The sequence below is a fragment of the Zosterops lateralis genome (genome assembly GCF_965231275.1).
Source record: "Zosterops lateralis genome assembly, chromosome: W".
Lineage (NCBI taxonomy): Eukaryota > Metazoa > Chordata > Aves > Passeriformes > Zosteropidae > Zosterops > Zosterops lateralis.
In genome coordinates, this window is record NC_139801.1 from 12927032 (window position 1) to 12940171 (window position 13140).

Sequence of the window (13140 nt, forward strand, 5' to 3'; positions counted from 1 at the left end):
GCAAAACCAAGCAAGCGAAAATTTGAGAGCAGAAAAGGGGCTTTCAGAGCTCCTGTCAGCAGCTGACAGCACAGACACCACAGGAGGATGGACCTAACCAGAACTCCTCCTCCTCTGCTTTGGAGAGCCCAGTTCCACAGCTCATTCCTAAAACAAAGGGTATAAAAGCTCACTCAAGCCAAAGATAAAACCAAAACAATACTTCCATTTTATGGAGTCGTTGCCCTGTCCCTGAGATATTTCCTTAGCACATGATCTCAGAGCAGATCCTGGAGCACTGACACTCCTGAGTGTCTCAGCAGACACAGTGGCCTCACAGAGGTGACACTGACCGTGCATTTTGTTGCTGTCCTGAAATTCCTCATCTTCTTTGTCTACAGAGCCAGGATATGCAAAATGATGCAATGTTCTCATCCAGCTTAGGTTCTCATCCACCACACTGAACATCAGAAAGAAATCAACGTCCACATTCCAGCGTCTTTGAGAGCTGCCAGTCAGCATTCCTGAGGTGAAAGGAGAGAGGAATCAATGCAGAAAAACACTCATGCAGAAAATCATACATCAGGCAAAAGATTAAAACAGCAGTAGCAGAGTAAGTCTTGTCACATGAGTTGGAGACAGATGCTTTCCCACCATCCTCACAGCTCACCACAGAGCGGCGAGCTCATCCTTTTCCAATATACCCCTGCCTGTATAGTTCTCTCTCCCAAGCAGCTCTGCCACTGCAGGCCTCAACTACAACACCTTCAGATTTCTCACTCCTGCTGAAACCAACCAGTCACCATGTCTTTAATACACAAAGTAGATCTTTCACAAGAGTCTTGCTTTTATCATGGATTCAAGCAGCTCTCAGATCAAGAGGCCTGAAAGCTCACCTGCTCAACCACTAAGGGATAATGACAATGCAATGACCAGAATCCAGCTAGAACCCAGGTACTGTCCTCTCTAACCAAGTTGCATTTCCCCCTGAAGCTGGGAGCTGCACACCAGAGTATCTTTACATCCTATCCTTATTTATGTCACCACAAGACCTTTACATTATGGAACTGCAAACCTCAGCTGCTTTCTCTTGGTGTTTTTACCTGTTTTACATGTAAGTAAAGGCCCAATTAATCCAGATGTAATGTACCTTGGTGCATCAATATGAGAGTGGTAGATCCAGGTCAAGCAGTTTGGGTCATCATCAGTTCGACTGTGACCTTCAGGGACAGTCCAAGTATAGATGTAATTCCTTTGTGGGAAAACAGCATCATCCTTCTTCTGATCCTGGGGGGACATATCAGGATACAGGGATCCTAGAACAATTGAGCAATCACAACATCCATTCAAGAGCCAAGATGCCCCCACATGTAACCCTATATTGAACTGAGACTCACTATCCCGAGGCTGAAATAGTGTTTAATCATCACCTCCTCAAAGGCACTGAGGCACAGAGCCACTGTAAGGCAACTTGCCCAGTAAGCAGGTCAGCACAGAGTCAGCAGGATTATTTCCATTCTGTCTGGTGCTGCTTTGCCTTCAATTCTGCACCGTTCCCCCACAGTCAGTCTCTCTACAATCTCTAGAGTTGATCAGTGTTTTGGAGGTTCTAAAATCAAGAAACCTGGGCCCAGGTCAGGACTCCAGCCCCATGACCCTGCTAACCCAACTGTTCTGGGTTGACGATGCCTCCTATCCCATATCGTGACTACACTGTTATGTCTAACAGCTGCCCCCCCTTCGGCAGGCTGGTTTGCCACGGTGGGGCTGCCTCTCTGCTGCTGCTGCTTCGGCTGCTGCCTCTCTGCTGCTGTCTCGGCTGCTGCCTCTCTGTTGCTGCTGCCTCTGCTGCTTCTTTTGCTGCTTCTGTTTTTTTTTCCTTTTTTTTTTCCCTTTTCTCTTCCTCCCCCCAAAGATTTGGACCGGCTCCGGACCTGACCTGAGAAGTCTGGGGATCTCCGGGGCCCGCGAAAGAAGCTCTGCGCCCTCCCTTCACAGTAACGAGCATTGTTTTCCTTTTCCCTTGTGTTGGGGAGTGTTTTTCATTTGTCAATAAACCGGTTTTTTCCACTTTTCCTCTGAGAAATTCCTTCCCAAACCCAGGGCTGGGGGGAGGAGTGGTAGAGGTTTGTTTTTTTAGAAGATTCCTTTTAGAGGTTCTTCCCTAATTTATCCTAAACCAGCACACTTTTTGGTGCGTTGGCCGGAAAAGGGCCAGAGAAAGTGGAAAAAACCTTAATAATAATATTTGTGGTTCTAATTGTTTTGTGGGTGTATTGGTATGGTTTTTTCTGGACTCATAATGTCATTCGGGGTAGAAGCCTGCCAATATTTCTAGTCCCTAGGGCTTTTTGAAGTCTTAATACCTTTGTGGTACCTAGGGTGAATTCCTTACCCAGAAATAGCTCTGGTATTGCTCCTAATATGTAGTTCTTGTAACTGTGGGACACTAACCAGAATATTCATTGGGCTGGGCTTGTTTGTGATGATTTACAGGAGGGCTGTAAAAATGCTTGAATCTGTTCCAGGAGTGTATGATTCGTTGTTATGGTTGGGCACTCAGTTTGTTAGGGGAGAAGCAGGGGAAGAGTTTTCTCAGCCTTTGTTTTCCTTTTTCTCCTTTGAATTGTTTATATCTCTATTAGAAAATATTCAGTTTCCCCTGAGTGTTAAAAAGACCATCTTTCTGGCATTTAATTTAGTAAGTTTCCTCTATACTGTCTGCAGTTTATATAAAATGAAAGCTGAGATTTCCAAAGGGGCTAATGAGACTTCTGATTTAGAGGCAAAGCCAAGTAGGAGAAATCTTGAGTGGAGTGGAAAATGGGAAGATATGAGTCAAATTTTAAAGGAATTCTCTGATCCTATAGTCTGAGACTTCCCATCTGAACAAATTCAGAACCCAGCTGAGGTGGCAAAGTACTTGAAAGAGAAGTGCCATGGTAATACTAAGGAGAAAAGGATTATTGCAGTGAGCTGGGCCCTGGCATATGTTTATCGTACTCTGCTAGATACTGAAGGGCAGCAGATAGAAGAAAGGGAACAGGGAGATAAACTAGTTACCATCCCAGTCACTCAGGCTGCAGCTAATATCCCAGGCTCCAGGCCAGTAGCTGAATCAGACAGTAGGCCTCACCAAGGGCTGTTGCTGCTAATACAAGAGGCGGAAAGTGTAAAAGTAAGACCGATCGCAAGGTGGAAGATGATGATGATAATCCAGGAGAAGGACCTTCACCAAAATCAGAAACCACATTGAGGGGTGTAGGTTCGGGAGCCAATATTGATTCCTTTTCCCTGAAGGACCTTCGAGGCCTAAGAAAGGATTACAGGTGACAACCTGATGAATCTATAATAAGTTGGTTAGTCCACCTTTGGGATGCTGCAGGGGAGGCTACAGTTCTGGATGGCACTGAAGCGAAGCATTTGGGATCTCTGTCACTTGATCCGGTCATCGACCAGGGCATGATGAGGGAGGCTAGTCCTCACAGCCTCTGGGAACAGATTCTGGACGGTGTAGCACAAAGATACCTGTGTGCAGATGACCTCTATTTGCAGCAGACACAGTGGAGTACCATAGAACAGGGGATCCAACGTCTGAGAGAGATGGCGGTAGCAGAACTCATTTTTTCAGATGACATAACAACTAGGAATCCAGACCTGGTAGCATGTACACCTGTAATGTGGAGGAAACTTGTGCGACTTGGGCCACCTGAATACGCTTCTGCTCTAGCAATAATGAAGCGAGAGGAGACAGATGAGACTGTGCTCGATATGGCGAAAAAGCTTCGAGCATATGCTGATGCTGTACATGGCCCAACTCATGCCAGAATTGCAGCTGTGGAAACACGACTGCAGAAATTAGAAGACAAAATAGAGGAGAATCATAAGAAACTCAGGGAAGAGATTAAGGAGGACTTCCTCCAAATCTCGGCTGTGCAAATTAGAGGCCCTGGTATCCAACGCAGGCGCTCCTTTGATGGGGAGAGAAGGTACACCCCACGAGCTGAGTTGTGGTTCTTCCTGCGTGAATCTGGAGAAAACATGAGGAGATGGAATGGAAAACCCACTGCTGCTCTGGCACAACGAGTACGCAATTTGAAGGAAGGTAAGATTCAAAGAGGAAGTCTCACTAAACAGAGAGCAGCTCCAGTTGTTCGCAGCCAAGATGCCAAGTATGATGTCAATGATGACATGTCTGATCCCCTTGAAGGAACCTCTAAGACATATAATCATGCTTAGAAGAGCCCTGCCTCTAGCCAGGTAGAGGTTAGAGAAAATCGTGTTTTTTAGACTGTGTGGGTTCGTTGGCCTGGCACATTGAAGCCACAAGACTATAAGGCTTTGGTTGACACTGGCTCGCAGTGTACATTGATCCCATCGAGATATGTAGAGGCAGAATCGGTTTCTATTGCTGGTGTGACCGGGGGATCACAGGACTATACGTTGGTGAAGGCAGATGTGAACCTGACTAGGAATGAGTGGAAGAAACACCCTATTGCGACTGGCCCAGAGGCCCCATGCATCTTGAGCATAGATTACCTCCGGAGTGAGTATTTTAAAGACCCAAAAAGGTTCAGGTGGGCCTTCAAAATAGCAACTGTGATGGCAAAAAGCATTCGGCAATTGAACACCTTGCCTGGACTGTCCAAGAACCCAATCACAGTAGGACTTTTGAAAGAAGAAGAACAAATAGTACCAATTGCCACTTCAATAGTGCATCGGCGGCAATATAGAACAACTCGAGATGCCGTGGTCCCCATCCACAAGATGATTCGAGAGCTGGAGAGCCAAGGAGTGGTCAGCAAAACCCACTCACCCTTCAACAGCCCCATCTGGCCTGTGCGGAAATCTGACAGAGAACAGAGGCTAACTGTAGATTATCGTGCCTTGAATGAAGTAACTCCACCTCTGAGTGCGGCCGTACCAGACATGCTGGAACTGCAGTACGAGCTGAAATCCAAGGCAGTGAGGTAGTACGCCACTATCAACATCACAAATGCATTTTTCTCTATTCCTCTGGCAGCAAAATGCCAGCCTCAGTTTGCCTTTACATAAAGGAAAGTGCAGTACACCTGGAACAGACTGTCCCAAGAGTAAAAACACAGTCCTACCATCTGTCATAAACTAATTCAAGCTACACTAAAAAAGAATAAAGCTCCAAAACATTTACAATATATTAATGATATAATTGTGTAAAAAAACACAGCAACAGAAATGTTAAAAAAAAAAAAAAAATCATCCAAATTCTCCTGGAAGCTGGCTTTGCTGTTAAGAAAAAGTAAAATTAAGGGACCTGCTCGGGAGATCCAGTTTCTAGGAGTGAAGTGACAAGATGGACGGCGTCAGATTCCTATTGATGTCATTAACAAAATCACAGCTATGTCCCCCCCAACTGATAAAAAAGAAACACAAGCTTTCTTAGGTGCTATAGGTTTCTGGAGGATGCACATTCCGGAATACAGTCAGATTGTGAGCCCCCTTTATCTGGTTACCCGCAAGAAGAACGATTTCTATTGGGGCCCTGAGCAGCAACAAGCTTTCACCCAGATCAAGAAGGAGATGGCTCATGCTGTAGCCCTCGGCCCAGTCAGGATGGGACCAGATGTGAAGAATGTGCTCTACTCTGCAGCTGGGAGTCATGGTCTGTCCTGGAGCCTTTGGCAAAAGGTACCTGGTGAGACCCGAGGCCGACCACTGGGATTCTGGAGTCGGAGCTACAGGGGGTCTGAAGATAACTACACCCCAACGGAAAAGGAAATCTTGGCCGCCTACGAGGGAATCCAAGCTGCTTCAGAGGTGATTGGTACAGAAGCACCACTCCTCCTGGCATCCCGACTACCAGCATTAGGGTGGATGTTTAGAGGAAAGGTTCCCTCCACCCACCATGCCACCAGTGCTACCTGGAGCAAGTGGATTGCCCTCATTACACAATGTGCCCAAGTTGGGAAACTGAATCGCCCTGGAATTTTGGAAGTAATTACGAACTGGCCCGAAGGTGAAAGTTTCAGTGTCACAGATGAAGAACAAGAACCAGTGACCCGGGTTGAGGAAGCTCCACCATACAACCAGCTGCCGGCAGAGGAAACACATTATGCTTTATTCACCGACAGTTCCTGCCGCATCATAGGGATGAGTTGGAGGTGGAAAGCAGCTGTATGGAGCCCCACACAACAGGTCGCAGAGGCCACTGAAGGAGAGGGTGGATCCAGTCAATTTTCTGAACTCAAAGCCATTCAACTGGCCCTAGATATTGCAGAGAGAGAGAAATGGCCAAGGCTCTATCTGTATACTGATTCTTGGATGGTAGCCAACGCTCTGTGGGGATGGCTGAAGAAATGGAAAGAGGCGAACTGGCAGCGTAGAGGAAAACCAATTTGGGCTGCTGAAGAGTGGAAGGATATTGCTGCCCGGTTAGAGAAACTACCTGTGAAGATTCGCCATGTAGATGCCCATGTCCCCAGAAGCAGAGCTAATGAGGAGCAGCAAAACAATCAGCAGGTAGATCAAGCTGCAAAGATAGGGGAGTTGAAGATAGACCTTGACTGGGAGCACAAGGAAGAGTTGTTCCTAGCACGATGGGCCCATGATGCCTCAGGTCACCAAGGTAGAGATGCCACCTATAAGTGGGCACGAGATCGAGGGGTGGATCTAACCATGGACAGCATTTCTCAGGTTATCCATGACTGTGAGATGTGCGCTGCCATTAAACAAGCCAAGCGGATGAAGCCCCTCTGGTATGGAGGGCGATGGTCCAAATATAAGTATGGGGAGGCCTGGCAGATTGATTACATCACACTGCCTCAAACCCGCCAAGGCAAGCGCCATGTGCTGACCATGGTAGAAGCCACCACGGAATGGTTGGAAACCTACCCTGTGTCTCATGCTACAGCCCGCAATACTATCCTGGGCCTTGAAAAGCAGGTCCTTTGGAGGCACGGTACTCCCGAGAGAATTGAGTCAGACAATGGGACTCATTTTAAAAATAATCTTATTAAAACCTGGGCGAGGGAACATGGCATTGAGTGGGTGTACCATATCCCCTACCATGCATCAGCTGCAGGTAAAGTGAAGAAGTACAATAGATTGTTAAAAACCACCCTAAAAGCATTGGGTGGGGGGTCCTTAAAAAACTAAAAGCAGCATTTAGCCAAAGCCACCTAGTTAGTTAACACCCAAAGTTCCACCAACCGAGCGGGTCCTGCTCAGTCCCAGCTCCTTAATATAGTAGATGAAAATAAAGCCCCCAGTGGCCCATGTTAAAAGTTTGTTTAAAAAGACAGTATAAATCAACCCTGCCTCAAGTACAAGCAAACCCATCCATAAAATTATCTCTGCTCAAAAACCAAATTATACATAGTAAATAATGCAGAAAAATAAAACAACATGTGTACCTCAGAAAGATCTAAATGTAAAGTAAGACTCATATATGCTAAATGTTACTACCATTGTCTGTGCATTAGATCACTCAAACATAAAACAAAGAAACGTATAAGTGTCAAAGGTCTGAGCAAGTAAGATGGATGGAAATGTGTAAGAGTCGAAGGTCTGAGTAAGTGAGATGAAAGTTTTTTATTGTATGTCCACAATATGGGATAAGGGGTGGAATGTTCTGGGTTGACGATGCCTCCTATCCCATATCTTGACTACATTGTTATGTCTAACAGCTGCCCCCCCTTTCGGCGGGCTGGTTTGCCGTGGCAGGGCTGCCTCTTTGCTGCTGCTGCTTCGGCTGCTGCCTCTCTGCTGCTGCTGCCTCTGCTGCTTCTTTCGCAGCTTCTGGGTTTTTTTTCCCTTTTCTCTTTTTCTCTTTCCTCTCCCCCCCCCCCCCCCCCCCCCGAAGATTTGGACCGGCTCCGGACCTGACCTGAGAAGTCTGGGGATCTCCGGGGCCTGCGAAAGAAAAGAAGCTCTTCGCCCTCCCTTCACAGTAACTTGAGCATTGTTTTCCTTTTCCCTTGTGTTGGGGAGTGTTTTTCATTTGTCAATAAACCGGTTTTTTCCACTATTCCTCCAAGAAATTCCTTCCCAAACCCAGGGCTGGGGGGAGGGGTGGTGGAGGTTTGTTTTTTAGGGGACTCCTTTTGGAGGTTCTCCCCTAATTTATCCTAAACCAGGACACCCAACACATGGAGTCTTCACCAAACACCCAAATGCAGTTGCTTTCCAGCTGGGGCTTTAGGGACAGTTCTCCATGCATACTCCTAAGTTCCCAGTGAGAAAAATCTGTCTCCATGACGGCAGTAGCTCATTTACCTTCAGAGTCCTTTTTGTAGGAAACACCATGAGGATGGACTGTATACGGTCGAGTAGCAAATTTTTTTAGGTGTACTTGAACGGTATCCCCTACTTCTGCTCAGATGACAGGCCCAAGGAACCCCAGCCAGACAGGTTTGGGGACCTCAGTGGTGTACGTGGAGTCCGTGTATTGCTTACAGACAGATTTCTTGTACATGCTTCCCACCCTGTCTTTCCCAGACTGCAGGAATGCTGAGACCTGACTGTTGAATTCAAAGGTAAAGGCACTGAGTCGTCATTATCAACAACAGCTGGTCAATACTGCAGCAGAGTGATGGTGACACTCCACTTTCCAGGGTACAGGTGAAAGCTTTGGCATTAGAGGACCCTGGAATGCTCTAAGCCACCCATGCATGGCCACAACCTCAACCCCAGCTTTTCACCAACAGACACAAAATGCACCTTGAACTGTGCCCTGCAAAAAAAGAAATGGGAAGGACAGTGCTTCCCAGACAATCCCATGTGGGTGTCACAGGGAGAACCCTTCTCATGCCTCCTTCAGTCTTCACTGAGCTCTTCAAATCTCACTTCAATTCCTTTGTGGCATTTCCAGCTAAATCACAAGACAGGTAGAGTGGAGTCCTGAGCTCTTTGGTCAAAATTTGAACTCTGAAAGATGATTTTCTACTTAACAGTTTCCAAATTCCTTCCAGAGTGGCAGACGAGTCAGGCAGGTACATACCAGCACATAACCAGCTTCCAGAGTTAAAATCTCATACAGGTACTAAAGTTTAACTCACAAGCATATTTGCTCTTTATGGATAATTCTTAATAGATAAGAGATGAATCACAGTCCAGGTATTAGTGAAACCAGCCTAAACGAGAGCCAAGGTCACTCCCCTCACTTCCTCCTTCAGATAGATCACCCGCAGCAATAGAGCAGCCCTGGAAGGGAGGTAAACTCTAATGCATATCTCAGAGAATGAACAGTGGAGACCCATATATTAAGCATTGGCCTCATCATTCAAAAACATGCAGGACTCAGCCCTGGCTATACAATACAGAGTTCAGCCCTTTGCCAAGTCATCCCTGCAGCCATTATCAGCAAAGAGTTTAAGATAATTCACACTTCATTATACAGATGTGCCTCTTTTTCCCCACACAGTCAATTTCTTCCTAAGAACAACAACAAAAAACACCTCCTTGAAATAATTTTCTACCTCTATCAATCATATCAACATCTCATCCCTTTCTAATTGCCAGCAGTTTCATTTCTGCAATCATTGTACATATAGGTCCCATTAACTGTTTGCAGTGACAACAGTTTTTAAATTGCTTTTAAGTTCAATGGCTCTGGATTTCACTTCCTTCTCTTCATGTATTATGAGAGAAACCAAACAAAATCCACTGCATTAATTATGACTTTAACAGTCAGCAGTAACATCTTTATTAATTCTGAATTTTGGAGTGTTTCCTGTGAACTTATTTACATCTCCACAGCATCTCCAGAGAACAGAGACTTTTCTATGCTAAACTGACAGACTTTAATGATTCTGCACACCCTTCCTGTTCCCGCTGTGCTGTTTCTGAATGAGGTGTCTGAACCTGAGTGTTAGTTATTATGAAGGGGTAAAGGACTGAGAGCAGGTCAAAAAATACCAGATATTTGCCACAGAAAATGAGGGCAAGGAAAAAAAAGAACAAATGCCTTTTGTCTTAGGTTGCAATACAAGATGTAACCAAAAGTATGTATTCTATTACCATCTGTTAAAAATAGGTGGGGCAGTTTTCTTTATCTCTTCCGTGACCCATCCTCCCTCCAGGGAGATATCTTCTGTTAATGGGCCATTAAAGCTCACTGCATGACTGATAAAATTACATCATCCCATTGTGAGATGCTCCACCCAGCAGGAGGAGCTAAGCATTCCTACCTGGATAAAATCTGAGACTCAGAACACCAAGGCAGCCTGTTTCCACTGGATTCCCAGAGGAAGATTGGACCCATCTCACCACCACTGGACCTTCAGAGGAAAACTACACCCTTCTACAGGATCATCTCTGCTTCAACAGAACCACATCTGTCACTCCAGGAGGACTTAATTGGACTGCTACCAACACCCTGACCAACAGGGTGTCAGGTTGTATTCTGACTCTGTCAGTGTTTTTTTTGTTTGTTTGTTTGTTTGCTTTTTTGGTATGACTAAATTTTTATTTTAATTTTCTTAGTAAAGAACTGTTATTCCTAATCCCATATCTTTGCCTGAGAGTCCCTTAATTTCAAAATTATAATAATTTGGATGGAGGGGTGTTGGAGTCCAGGGCATCCCTCTGGGCGCCCTGGATGGTCACAGACCTTGGTAGAGAGGCCTGGGACCCGAAAAAGAGGGTCTGGAATCTGTGCAGGGGGGTTTGCCTGGCACAGAGCCCAGAAAGACACAGTCTTTGATTTTGGTCCATGTGAAAAACATCCAACAGAGAGAAGAATTGCAAGTCACAAAGGTGTTACTGAGAGTAGTGTAGTTATCACTGTGTAGAAGATTTTGTAGCTTTGGATTTTTAGAATGTAGATGCAAAGGGACAAGATGGAGATTTTAGGGTGGTGCCCTGGGTTCTTCTTCTTCTCCCTTGGCATCCATCTTCTGCAGTGACGTGGGCACAAAGTAGTTTCAGTGGATTAGATCAAAGTAGACATGACCCTGTTAGTATAGGTGATAGACATTGGCACAGAATTGTAAATAATGGGTACATAGTTATCTGTATAAGAGGTAGTGACTTCCCATCACACAAGGGAGTCACCTCGTGTCCAGGCTGCTGTGAACATCTTGGCCAAACACTGAGAATTGTAAGATAAGAACTAATAAACAACGCGAGAAACCAAGAAAACCAAGACCTTGAGACTCCTCATCATTCTCGTGCTGCACCGAGCTCAGCACAGACACAGAGACACAGAATCAGACAGCAGACCCTAAATCCTTCAGAGGTCAAGAGGGGAAATCACTCCCTCAAGCCCACATGAACCACCAGCCTTTGGAATCTCGGGTGAAAAAAAAACATAAAAAACCTTAGAGAGGGGGTTCACATTCTGCATTTCAAGGGAGGCTCCTGCCTTCCTTAGCAGATACCTGTCTTTCCAAACCAGGACACCTTTAAAACACTATGGAAACCTTAAAAAAAAAAAAAACAAAAAAAAAAAAAAAAAAAAAAAACCCAACAAACCACACACAAAAAAACATTGACTAAAGAAAAAGGCTTGATATTTTGAAAGCTAAACCCAAAACACTGTTCGTATAGTAACTCAAACCAATTATTGCCGTTTCCAGATTTACTTTTGCAAGAAAAACAAAAATGTTTTTGAAACAGCCCCTAAAATCCCATGCAGGAAGTCCCATTAAGTCTAAGGCTTGAAATTCCACTGAAATGGAAACAAGCTGGCTCAGCGAAGTCATTTATATAAAGATGAAAAGTCATCCTGCTTCAGGATAAACAAGCTGATCACCAGGTGGAACTAAGCAAAATGAAACTCCAGGGTAGAGCATTGCAAAATCTGGGCAATTTTAGAACAATCTGTTCTGTATCTCCTCTATTTTCTGTTCCATGTTTGGTTTCCATACACTTCTCTCTAGTGTGAGGGCTCTGGACTCTCCAGACTAATCATCCCTTTTCCCACTGACACAGGTTTTACTACAGGAGCATAAAACAAACATTAAGCTCATAAAAATCAGAATCTATGGGAGTGTCTCTTGCTTAGTGAGATGCCCCAAAATATTTGCATTAAATTACACATCAAATTACAGCTTAAAGCCAGCCCCAGACTAAATTTTGTTAGAAGTGACCATACTGGTTATGTGCAATACTCTGGTTAGCAAGCACATTCCTCCCCGTTGGAGCATAGTTCCAGTCCACCTCATGGATCCCCAAGTAATAGATTCGGATGACACTCTGTCATGGGTTGAAACAGTATCTCTCTGCTAGGACCTTGGAATTCGATGGAAAGGACAGGGACCTATGGGAGGGCAGGTTTTAGATTGACATGCAGTTCTGACCATTTAGAAAACAGAAGGTGACTTTTGGTAATGCTCATATAAAAGCTGAAGCTAGGTTGGAGACTTCCTCTTTTCTCCCTCGTCCGTCCGGCGAGTAGGTAACACATGGGCTGGCTGAGGAGAGCTCAGCTTAGGCCCTGGGCCGCGACTCCGGAAGCCACTGCCTGCAGAGGAAGCAGGGCCGGCTGTGTGTCTGGGGCTGAGGCAGGGATTGGGGTGGGTTGTGCTAGGACCATGCCCTGGGCCCCCCTGGCTGCCGGCACCCCTGGCCCCAGGGGAGGGTAGGATCTCTCCCTCCTCCACTCTACACTGGGCCTTACAGAGCAGCTGCCAACGGCTGGTGCAATCAGATTGAGGGATGGAAGACAAGGTATCCATCAGCTTTCCCCCCCCCACCGGCATGGCTTTGAAACATTTGCAGTTGCCGTGGCAGAGATCACCTGACCACTGCCGGCCTGGGCAAGCTTTAACTCTTTCCTGACACAGATTGAGACTTTAAACCCTAACCCTTCTCAGAGATGAGAAAAAAGGCCAAGTTGGAGACATGTAAAGGGACAATATGGAGATCTCAAAGTCAGTAAAGGAAGAGTGACTTTTTTAAGTGATAGAGATGACGAGTTGCCTTGGTTCTAGGCTAAAAATCTCCTAGGGATTTTGGTAACAGGATAATTATGGTTACTTCTGGAGCTGTCCACCAGCCAGCCCTGCTCCTCCGATAACCACATAAACGAGTTGTATCTGTGGGTCCAAACCCCAGACAGAGACGTGTTCCTGGCTGGAAGAAGGAGCAGACTCACACTTGCGGATCAGGAAGGTTTTATTCAGGCCCGAGGCCCAGGTGCAAGTGCCAGATTCTGGGGCTTACATGCCCTTAAGTATAGGG

At 45.7% G+C, this 13140-nt stretch overlaps 1 pseudogene across 1 annotated transcript in view; it reads right to left on the reverse strand.

The window, feature by feature from the left end:
* Positions 1-13140, reverse strand: part of LOC310922080 (hephaestin-like) — a 44075-nt pseudogene that overhangs the window by 16399 nt on the left and 14536 nt on the right. The window contains exons 2-5 of the transcript XR_014592769.1: positions 12053-12150; positions 8233-8477; positions 1083-1295; positions 333-503 (exon numbers count right to left, since the gene is read on the reverse strand). The product of XR_014592769.1 is annotated as a hephaestin-like (transcript). The remainder of the gene's footprint in view (positions 1-332; positions 504-1082; positions 1296-8232; positions 8478-12052; positions 12151-13140) is intronic.